Genomic DNA, 10533 nt, shown 5'->3' on the forward strand with positions numbered 1-10533 from the left:
AAATATTTTTGACATCTTCATGACTCCTCAAAATAAAATGCCTATTAACAAAACATACAAAACAAATCATTGTAGTATTTGTAGTTATTAATGAAAGTTTATTATGAATAGTTAAATATATGCCTCTAAATATTCCGTGCATAATAATTTGGAGAAGGGATTCCACAGATGATCAACGTTGTACCTATTAAAGTAAATTAAATTATAGAGCTCTTCTTGTTTCATTTGGTAAAACGTGTTTTTAGTTGGTTTAGCTTCTTCTGTTCACCCATCCATAATATGGTTCCGATGGAGCCACAGCCAATCATGGGGTTCCACGTGGCCATTTATCTTTGCAGCCGTCGCCATATATGTTACTACTACACTTACCCTGCATTTCCTACTACTCTATAGGATTGAATTTTAGAATATTTAATTAATTTGTGAAATTCTCACAATGGTCTAGAAATGTAATGTACCATACCATCCCCATTGTAAATGGTTTTATTTTACCCTAAACAAACCTAAAAGAAGGTTAACTACTAAATTTTATGTTTCATATTTTTAAGTTTATAGTGAATAAATAAACTTATTAATTTTATTTTATGTGCATTACAAAATAAAAATGAAAATAATATTTATATATAAAGTAAAATCACATATTAGGTCATGGCATAGTGCAACATATATAAAAGGGATACCATAACGCCGTGGGGTTAGCATTGTTACCAATGAAACAAGAATTCTTATTCTATAAAAGAAACACAAACTTAAAATTCAAGAAGTGGACCATAACGATCATATACACAAACCTAATAAATTACTAAAATTGCAGTGAAAAAGCCATGCATGCACTACATTGAACTTGGCGGCTACATGATCAAAACTATTCAATTGCATCTTCATTCTCAGTCTCTTCAATAATGCCTCCTTCGTCGCCGTTCTTGTTATCCACCATCATTGCCGCCAGTGCCACCGCCACAACCTTGTACTTCATCTACGACTCCCACCGCATCCTCCTCCAACAAAAGAAACTCGCAAAACTCCGTGAGAGACGACTTAAACTCAAACCCAAACGCAATACATGCGGCAAGATCCTATTCGTCTCCCAGATCGGAACCTCAAAAGCGTTTGCGAAGCGCCTCTGCGAGTTTTTAGCCTCGGAAAAGCACCTCCGTGGTTTCGTGTATCTAGAGTTGGTAGATGCACGGAATTACGAGCCCGAAGAGCTACCCAAAGAGAACATCGTCCTCCTCGTCGCTTCAAATTCGGAACATTGGAAACGAGCTCCGGAGACGGAGTGCTTCTTCTCTAGAAAGCGCTACCTAACTGACGAAGCAGAGGACTTCGGCAGGTGGCTCCAGGATAACGCGGAGAACTTTGGGAGTGGGGTTTTTGTTGTGAACGCTTGCAGTTTCAGTGTGTTTGGTGTAGGCAGTAGTGTTTCTGAAGGTGGCAAGAATTTGATGGCTAAGGCCGCCAATCGCATTAGGGATTTGGGTAGTCAGGCTACGAAATTCGAGGCAGGTTTTGATTTTGACAACTGGTGGCAAGGGGTTGTTGCGGTTTTGAAAGGTGCGGTTCTGGGGGATACCGTTGCTGATGCCAAGTGCCAGCAATCTGAACCCGAGGTAGATTTCAAATGTATATATATTTTTTGGTTTCATATGACTAATCCATTTCTTATGAATACTTACACTACTGAAAAGCTTTCTGTTTGATACATAATTGTTCTAAACTTATGGTGATCTAATTTTGTCCTAATTATTATGATTGTTTTCTTAGTTACAGGATGATGCTGGTTGTTGTGATCCAAAACGCATATATATGTTGGTGGAAAATCTGTATGATGGATTTAGAAGTACAACCTACAGCCGCAGGATGTTAACTATCAGTGAGGCCAACTTCACGAAGAATGGAACTGTTGATCTTGAAGACGGAGGTCCTGTAACTGTCAAATGGCCTCTTCCACATGGTGGAACAAGCGATTCTAGTTTACCATTATCTAAAGAATTTTGTTGTTCCGTTGGTCTCAGCTTGTTCTTTCTTCGTGACCTAATTGAGGATATTGGAAGAGAACTGGATTTTGATGACGGTGAAAACATGTGGTGCCTCAAGTATGATGGTCATACTTGGATTTGGAGTTTATGCAGAACCATCATGTTCCCCCTCCAATTGGGCCCCATAATAATTCCATACGATGGCAAATTGTGCTTCATTGGCGATAATTTATGGGTTGATATCTACAACCTAAAATCAGAATTTTGGGAAAAGAGGGAAGTGCCCGCTAGCGTGCACTTGAATCCTCACTCTTACTTTTTGTGGGAAACCCTCATTGTGTTGTATTCTTTTGATGATGATAACAATCAATGGCTCATGTCATATGATTTGAATGCCAACATTTGGAGCCCCATTGAGTGCAATTTTCCGCCGTTTTGTGATTACAAAGCTGGTAGGAAACTCCTTCGTCTGGGTTGCAGTGATTTTCTTCTTATTATTGATATTGTATCTATTTGGTGCATCTACGACTTGCCTAAGAAGAAACTCGCGGCAGTTGTGCATGTGAATGATTTGGATGAGACGTGGATGGTGTCTAAAGTTTTTTGTTGTCACCACACAAGCAAAGAAAGTCTGATCTATGTCTTAATTAGTACAGATGCAATGGATATTAGAGTGGATGTTGAGGGTCTAAATCAGTATATTACCTTTGTTCCTTATGCCAAAGTCAAGCTCCAAACCGAGGGTAATTTTTCTGCTAAGGTTAAATCTAAGGGTAATCTTAATGTTGGTCCCCATTTCAAGTACTATGCGTAAGCATGCACCTTTCTCTTCTCACTGTTCTTTCTATTATTATAATTTCTCAATTAATTCATGACCCTATCTATTGTGGACAGGTTTGCTGCTGTAGACCAAGACATTAAAGGGAAGACTACCGTAGCATAAATGTTGCTGTTAGGAATATGTTTTCTTGAACAGAGTAGATTAGGTTGTATTATTCTTATCACATAGTTTTAAGACTAGTTACTTTTTTGTCTCTCTTATGATGAGAATTGAGGTTATTCAACAACTTTTCCAATTTCACATTCGTTTTTTTAATTATGTTTTATTTTATTTTACTTTTTATTATCAATTAGATTGGGACAACCTTGATCTCTATAGTCAAATGTAATGACTTTTGGAGTTAGCTAGTACTCAAAATATTCATAGCATTCGCAGGTGGAATCAGCATGGCCTGGTGGCAATTTTATTGGTTTATGTAGGGAGGGATATTAATCCCAGAGCTTTATGATCTTTTGAAAACTCCTGATTTCTTTGGATTCTTGAGGAACAAATTTTGGTTTGAACCAGTCGTTGCTTCACAAATCAGTATTGCAGATGTTTATTAGAATGCTTCAATTTAAGGGCATTTTACGTTTCTTAATGGACAATTTGACACTTTAAAATTGTTAATTAAGATAAAAATAAAAAACCTTCTGTTAATTTTTTTATTTGAATAATTTTGAAAGAAAAGTTAACATTAGTTTCTTTTTTGTATTATTTGATCATTGTTAAGTTTCAAATTGCACACCCTAAAAATTTAAATTATAAACTACATGTTAGCCAAAATTGAGAAAGGTTAATATTGAAGAAAACTTATTTGAAGTGACAGCTTTCTTATTCTTATAGTAGTGTTTCTCCTAAATGTATATCTTACATATAATCAAAATACAGTTTTTTAAAAAGAACAAAAACTGTTTGAGCTATGTATTGCATTATTAATTAATTTATTATAACCTTAAAATTGATGGTAAAAAAAATACATGGGAGCTCTATACAACTAAGCTAGATCCTAGATTTCTTTTTTGATAAGAGAAATGGGCTAAAAGCGCAAAACAAACAACAAACTAGAAAGCAAAATTCCTAATATCAGCATCGAGAAGGAGGGAGAGGAAACGGGGAAGATCCTCAAATTGATGATGATGATGATGAGCTGTCGTGGGTTATGCTACGGACCTACGGTGCTGAAGAAAAAATTTGTCAGCAGATGCTGAAAGTAGGTGGCGCATTTTAGGAGTTGACGTGTGTACAGGTTGCCTTGATGATCCCCGACAACTGCTGCAGTGTGTCCAGTGAGTGATAGAGGTAGAAAATAATATAGATGCAATAATGTTTTTGTTAATGATGATTAATTTGTTGTTGGGTTTTTTTGAGAAGTCCAAAAATTATGTGGTATGTCATTTTTTGTAGTCTAATAAATGTTGGATGTTGACATTAATAAAGAGAAAGCCCGAGAAACCAAGCTGGGTTGGTCTAGTGGTTAGCTCACTAGTCCGCGGCGAATTAGTCCTTGACCTGCCGGGTTGGGGGATACCGTGGGAAATCAATTATAAATTACAAAATTATATATATTATATTTTGCACCTAATTACAAAATGATAAACATAATTAACGTGTTATAAATTAAAAATTCTGTTGGGAATAAGGAGTATGACCACAATCCAATCAATCATATATCATATAATTTGTTATTGTTATTATATTAAAATGTTAATATAATAACGTCCTTGATTAAATTTAGAGATTTATCATTATGATAGTGATCATAATATTGAGAGATAAATCTTTTATAATTTAATCTAAATTGTTCTTGGTCATAGGATTATTAAAAAGGACAATAATCTGGAAAGATCAATATATATATAATGGTCTTCATTTGATGAAGATTACTAGATCTCATTTATTAAATTATATATATATGGTGCATATAGAGATATGACCATTGAACTGACCCACTTTGAGAATTCCTAATGGTTATAATTACAGTATATTTGTCAATAGGATATTCTCAAGATGAACATGGTAATAGAGTTTCCTTTGACTTGCAACTGTCATAATAATTAACAATGTATTTATTATACTTTGATTCCGGACACCTAATACTTTAGGGTGCTAGTTGAATGGATATTGGTTATGATTTAAATACTTGTAGGATCAATGATTAGTCAATAAGGAATCCGTCAACTCTTGGTAAAGAGTTTGAGCTCTATGATTATAATGACTGGAATGAATAAAACCTTGGCCAAGGGGATTGAATGAATGAAGAAATGAGTTTCTTAGGTCATTCACAGTTCATTATAATAATGGTAACAAGTTAGAGTTTGACAATTAAACCATACTCTAAGGGTTAACCAAGAGCTAGAAAGATGAAAGGAATTATACTTTGTTCTTCTAAGGTTCTTAGTAAAAATATATTACTTCATACTATCGGGTCGTTGAGGAGTGTTGCTAGACGCCAACCTTGATTAGTAAATTTAGTATGACTAATTTACTACCCGCTTAGTATTGAACCTATGGGGTCACACACTAACGAGTGTTCTAATCTTTGCTGTAGAATTATTTAATTATTAATTTGATTTGATCAAATAAATAATTATATTAATTCAAATAGAATATTATTATATTTTTTGCTAGCACCAAAAATATAATAATAGTATGATAATTGAGAATATTATATGAGATTTGAGAATAATTAGTTATTCTATTTCTAAACTTGAATTCTAAATTTGGATGAGATCCTAACTGATTCTGTTTCAAATTGAGTTATGATATGATTCATAAATTTGAAAGATTCAAGTTTAAAATAATAAGATATGATTTGAATTTGAATTGAGATTCAAATTTAAAATCATTAACAAATCTCATACTATATATATGTATGCCAAGAGTAGAGGAATCAAGAGAAAGACAGAGAGAATAACAAGGGTTGTTATTCCTTTATCTCTACGTACATAAATGTATGTGAGCCTAATTCTTGGAGAAGAATTTTATGGTGTGCAAAGAGTTGCAAGAGGTTTCTCAATTTAGATAAGATGTCTATTGGTCAAGGAGTTGACACCAAAGGTTGATCTCGGTGTGGATACGCATAGCGCCTTCGTACCATCGAAAGAGAAAGTGATTTTTACTAAAGCGTTTAAAGGTATTTAGATCTGATCTACTATATAGTATATATATTTATTATTGGAATAAAATTTAAGTACAAAATAGATCTTTAGGATTACCTTCTTTTCTTCCGCTGCGTGTTATAAACACATGGTAATCCTTCAGTGGTATCAGAACTTTGGCTTTTTTGTGTTTAAATCTTTATTCCTATATTTCTAAAAGTTTGTGAATTAATAAGATTAATTCAAATATTTTTTTAAGCATATGATGTAGTTATTTTCATTGAGATGAATTTTTAATAAATTAATAGTTAATTTATTTTAGTTTTAATTATTTAATTGTGATTAAATTATCATCCTTTTAAAAATAATAGTTATGATTTTAATCAAATATTTGATTTGATTTTATTTCATCTTGACTTTGATCACAATAAAAGAAATAAGATACAAAGTATTTTTTATTTGTTTCTTATATAACACTATAATTTTAGAAATTAGTTTTTCTAATGTTCTTGATTATAAAGAGTGGCCTGACAACTAGGAGTTTTATTTTCAAGATAATAATCAGTGTATACATTTGATGTATTAAGGATTTAATTTTATATTTTTACCTAGACAACCTGAGAGTATAAAAATTTAATCCATGAATATTGGTAGAAATTCTCTAACAATTGAGATAAATCCTAAAAAAAGTTAGGAGTTTGTCAAAAATAAATTCATCTCTTGTTTACAAGGAGCAACCTGACAACCAGGAGACTTGTACTCAAAGATAGAATTTATTTATACATATGATGATGTATAAGGGGAATTAATTTTATACTTGAACCTAGACAACCTAGGGGTATAAAATATAATTCAGTTAAATAATTCTCTTACAGCCAGATAATTATTTGAGATTATAATTGTATGGGATATAATTTAATCATATTTATTTGGAATAGGTATGAGTAACAACTTGACAACCAAGGTACTCATTCACGATTCTAAATAATTTTGTCAGAAATATAGATTTCTTATTTACTTTCATATTTTAAATTTTTAAATATGTCCATCTTTCGTATGGCATACTTGAAAGTAATAAATTGGCTATACATTAAGAATTGTTCTTATGTATGAAAAGGTTATCATGGATATGATAATCCTATTAAAATAATATTGTCCAATAAAATTGGTGATGGAATAGTCAGTACTTATGAAGTATTTGAAATATTGCTTTACTGCGCAATATGTATTGTTTTTGACAACCATGATTTTCAATTTCAAAAGTATCTACCCACTATTTACTATTAAACATCTTGAGAAGATGTATGATACCCAAAGCAAGATAGTACAACTATCAAAGATTTTATTTAAATTAGTGGGAGTATTGGGCAATATATTTTGAATTAAACAACTTTAGAAGTTGAGATGCTATTAGGCAAATGGCTTTAGCGAGAACTGTTCTTGCAAGCATTTTTAGAGATTTATTTTATTGCAAACAATTTATAATTGGTTTTAATATGATTAAAGTTTGTGGCCTTTTTGAAAACTCAATAGGAGTATTGAGGATGCGAATCTAAACTGCTCTTAAGGGTTGGTTTGACCAATAATAAAAATATTGAGTATTTTTATTATAAGAGTTTAAAGTAAAATCTCTAATATCTAATTGATATTCTATTGAAAAGAGAATGGAATTCTCTTCATGCATAAATACTAGTACTCTATGTACTCCATCATGTTTAAGAAACATGAAATTTGATTTAGTTGAATATCACTATTTGTTAAATATTTAGATTACGTTTTAGAAATATTGCTAAATTAACAAATTTTTTACCAAATCAATTTTTTATCCATATGAGATATGGAAAAGGCATAAGCTGAAACTCAAGAACATTAGAGTTTGCAGATGTCTTATATGTGTTAAGAGATTGCACAACAATAGAATTGACATTAGGTCCGATAAATGAAATTTATTAGTTACCCTAAAGAAATAATGAGATTATTTTTATCACTCTTCTTATGACAAAGTATCTGTGATAAGAAGTTAAACTCTTTTTTAGAAAAGGGATTCCATCTTAAAGAAAGAATGAGAGTACAATTACTTTTATTAGAATTGTATACCACTCAACAGAGGATATACTTTTTTCCTGAAAGTATAAAAGTAAAAGTATAAAAGGTTTGATCGTCAAACTAACTTTTTCAAAAAAAAAAATAGCCTATTTGTATAATGATACAATTCTATAAAGATAGATCTAATGGTTACTTAGATTTTTTTTTTTATAATCATGCTTAATAAGGATTGTCTTTAAAATAAAATTATGCACTATTGTAGTGGGAAATTTCATGTTTTGAGAAAACATGATATTTATTATACACTAGGTGTATTTTACCAAAGGTCAAGCAAACATGCTAAAAAGCAAAGGTGTTTAAGGTCAAAAGAATTTTGATAAACAAAAATGTGCATTGAAAAATTATACACATGATTGATTGGCTCTAGTGCAAGTGGGAGATTATTGAGATAATAGTATGCCCAAGATCCAATCTATCATGATTGGCTCTCGTGCAAGTGGGAGATTGTTGGGAATAAGGAGTATGACCATAATCCAATCAATCATATATCATATAATTTGTTATTGTTATTATATTAAAATATTAATATAATAACGTCCTTGATTAAATTTAGAGATTTATCATTATGATAGTGATCATAATATTGAGAGATAAATCTTTTATAATTTAATCTAAATTGTTCTTGGTCATAGGATTATTAAAAAGGACAATAATCTGGAAAGATCAATATATATATAATGGTCTTCATTGGATGAAAATTAATAGATCTCATTTATTAAATTATATATATAGTTAGGGTGCTAGTTGAATGGATATTGGGTATGATTTAAATACTTGTAGAATTAATAATTAGTCAATAAAGAATCCGTCAACTCTTGGTAAAGAGTTTGAGCTCTATGATTGTAATGACTAGAATGAATAAAACCTTGGCCAAGGGGATTGAATGAATGAAGAAATGAGTTTCTTAGGTCATTCACAGTTCATTATAATAATGGTAACAAGTTAGAGTTTGACAATTAAACCATATTCTAAGGGTTAACCAAGAGCTGGAAAGATGAAAGGAATTATACTTTGTTCTTCTAAGGTTCTTAGTAAAAATATATTACTTCATATTATCAGGTCGTTGAGGAGTGTTGCTAGACGCCAACCTTGATTAGTAAATTTAGTATGACTAATTTACTACCTGCTTAGTATTGAACCTATGGGGTCACACACTAACGAGTGTTCTAATCTTTGCTGTAGAATTATTTAATTATTAATTTGATTTGATCAAATAAATAATTATATTAATTCAAATGGAATATTATTATATTTTTTGCTAGCACCAAGAATATAATAATAGTATGATAATTGAGAATATTATATGAGATTTGAGAATAATTAGTTATCTATTTCTAAACTTGAATTCTAAATTTGGATGAGATCCTAACTGATTCTGTTTCAAATTGAGTTATGATATGATTCATAAATTTAAAAGATTCAAGTTTAAAATAATAAGATATGATTTGAATTTGAATTGAGATTCAAATTTAAAATCATTAACAAATCTCATACTATATATATATATATGCCAAGAGTAGAGGAATCAAGAGAAAGACAGAGAGAATAACAAGGGTTGTTATTCTTTACCTCTACGCACATAAATGTATGTGAGCCTAATTCTTGGAGAAGAATTTTATGGTGTGCAAAGAGTTGCAAGAGGTTTCTCAATTTAGATCAGATGTCCATTGGTCAAGGAGTTGACAGCAAAGGTTGGTCTCGGTGTGGATACACATAACGCCTTCGTAACATCGAAAGAGAAAGTGATTTTTACTAAAGCGTTTAAAGGTATTTAGATCTGATCTACTATATAGTATATATATTTATTATTGGAATAAAATTTAAGTACAAAATAGATCTTTAGGATTACCTTCTTTTCTTTCGCTGCTTGTTATGAACACTTGTAATCCTTTAAATCTAAAATTTTATGTTTTTAACAAAATTTTAAAAAAGACCACAATGTTTTATATTTTAACAATATTTTTATTTTTTATTTTTTCTAAATTCAAACTATTGTCAAATAGTACAAAAATATAGGGAAGTTTTAAAATTTAAAAAAATCCTTATACAAATTCTTACTTTTTTCTTGTATATAATTATTTTTTTATGGAATTTTTATTTTTTTCTTATACAAATTCTTGTCTTCTATTTTTTTTTCGTACTTTATTTTTGCTGTGTACAAATTTTTTTTATTGTTTGTTTAGTTCTGTTAACATTTATAATTATGATAGTTGTATATTATATTTATCATTAAAATTTTCTTAAAATATAAATTATTCACCCTACTAAAAAGACAAAGTAAATAAAAAATTAATTATAACTATCAATTGAGTCATATCAAAGCAACCTTTATAACCCAAAATAGTACTAAATAAACCAATACTAAATAAATTATTAGTAATCAATTGTTCCTTATGCCAGAGTCAAGTTCCAAACCCATGGAAATTTTTCTGTTAAGATTGAATTCAAGGGTAATCTTAAAGTTGGTTCCTATAGAAAGCACTATGTGTAAGCATGCACATTTCTCTTCTCTCTGTTCTTTCTATTA

This window comes from Arachis duranensis, chromosome 6 (assembly GCF_000817695.3).
Source record: "Arachis duranensis cultivar V14167 chromosome 6, aradu.V14167.gnm2.J7QH, whole genome shotgun sequence".
Lineage (NCBI taxonomy): Eukaryota > Viridiplantae > Streptophyta > Magnoliopsida > Fabales > Fabaceae > Arachis > Arachis duranensis.